Source organism: Microplitis mediator, chromosome 9, assembly GCF_029852145.1.
Source record: "Microplitis mediator isolate UGA2020A chromosome 9, iyMicMedi2.1, whole genome shotgun sequence".
Taxonomy (NCBI): domain Eukaryota; kingdom Metazoa; phylum Arthropoda; class Insecta; order Hymenoptera; family Braconidae; genus Microplitis; species Microplitis mediator.
The window spans coordinates 12,177,592-12,179,394 of NC_079977.1; the positions used below are offsets into that span (position 1 = coordinate 12,177,592).

The window sequence follows — 1,803 nt, forward strand, 5'->3', positions numbered from 1 at the left end:
CACAAAGTATAAAATTTACAAACGACCCTGAGTTTCTAAATGAAATTTAAATTAACACCCGGTTCTGGCAGGCCGAGTCCATCTTCCAGTGGCGCTCTAATATTCGTCTATAATACTTGGGTGTGACCAGACTTGGCAAGCTAAACACTCTGTCATAAATTATGCATGATCATATATGATTAGACAAAATCTTTTTTCATCGGGACCTGTCACTTTTTGTCTCTGTTCGCTCGAAGATAACAGTTTGAATAAACGTCCAAACAACCGTGCAGCAAGTTTGATATTTTACATTTAAAGCATATATTGCTTTCCAACAAAATGCAACTGCCTCTGTCACTGAATCAAATTGAACCCGTTCACTGTTGATGATAACGTAGGCTGCAGTTATGTTTTGTAAAGGTCCAACAACAGCAATAAAAGGCTGTAGAGATATTTTCCAGTTCTCACAAGTCTTTCTTTGAGCAGTTAATGCGGTATCCATTTGATCAACAACCTGGGAAATTAATTTTAATTAATCAGAATTGTAAGATAATCGGTAAATTGTTAGAATAAAACTGATTTAATTTCATAACTCACATCAATCCATGTTATAAAACCATCATCTTGTTCATTACGTGATGCTTTCCATGGCTTTTTTATACCAGTAGCCATCGATACAGGGGTAAACAGATGCGCAAATACTTTCCAAGCCTCGACATCACTTGGAACACCACAAAGATTTTTCAGTAATTCATTGGCAGTCTTAATTTTTTTTTGCCAATTTGATAATCTTCAAATGTAAAACTTTTCTAGATTGATTGCAGAAGCGATGATACAATTTTCCTGATGTAGCGTTTTCTCCACTACGATGATGATACCATGTTGTTGAGATTTCTTTTGGCCAAACAGCACTTATTTCAGTAGCCCAAAATTGATACTGCTGTTTTTTAATGAGCAGTCGTTAATTTAAACTTAAAATATATTCAACAACAATGGTGGCCAGTTCGTTTTCACATGACAATAAATTTGATTGCTTAAGAATGTGTTGTCCATTGAAAGTACTTTTCAGTAATGTTTTTAATTTAGATCCAAGAGTATATGATACTTGAGGCGCGATTTCAATAGAGTTCGTGGACTGTAAATATTGTTGTCTTTGAAATGTAAATTGATAGCAGTCTCCAAATGGTTTTATTAGTTCACCAAGTTTTTCATCGGGAATGTGTAAAAACACAAATTTATTAATTTTCTCCCCTGTAAGCAAAAAAATCAAAAGGCTGTTATACAGATAAAACTTACACACAAAGAAATCAATAATGTAAGACTTTAAAAAAAAACTAACGGTTAAGGATCTCGATGTATTCTTCCAACGTCCACTCTGTCAATTTTTTGGAAACAAAATCATGACTCAAATCAGCATCGGAATTAGAGCACAAGTCAACATTTAAAGAATTTTCTGGCCGCGAATTTTGAGCATCATCATCAGCATTCGTTGGATTGCTAGCCCCTGAAAGATTCGCCATTGCTCTTTAATTGGATTAAAAAATTGCGTATCAACAGCATATCAAAACATGAACAGATTTATACAACTCTTAAAGATACCGATATCAGCACGTATGACATTCAAAAAAGTAAGCTGTGTAACACAAACTTGGAAAAATTCAAAAGTGCTCGCTCCACGCACTCATTTACTTTAATAGTTACTCCGAACAAAAAATAAAATAGAAAGTAATAACAATAGCAGAATGTCTACAATAAAAATGAAAGAAAGTATGAAAATTATGTAGAACCCTGTTGAAACAATCTCATAGATTCTCATAAAAAAAT

The 1,803-nt window shown here is 33.7% G+C and overlaps 1 long non-coding RNA gene across 1 annotated transcript; it reads right to left on the reverse strand.

Moving 5' to 3' along the window:
- LOC130674898 (uncharacterized) lies at positions 1–1,519 on the reverse strand. Its single transcript, XR_008991158.1, has 3 exons — positions 1,319–1,519; positions 577–1,230; positions 1–493 (listed from the first exon to the last, which is right to left on the reverse strand). It is a non-coding gene; the product is annotated as an uncharacterized LOC130674898 (long non-coding RNA).
- Between the last annotated feature and the right edge of the window lie 284 nt (positions 1,520–1,803).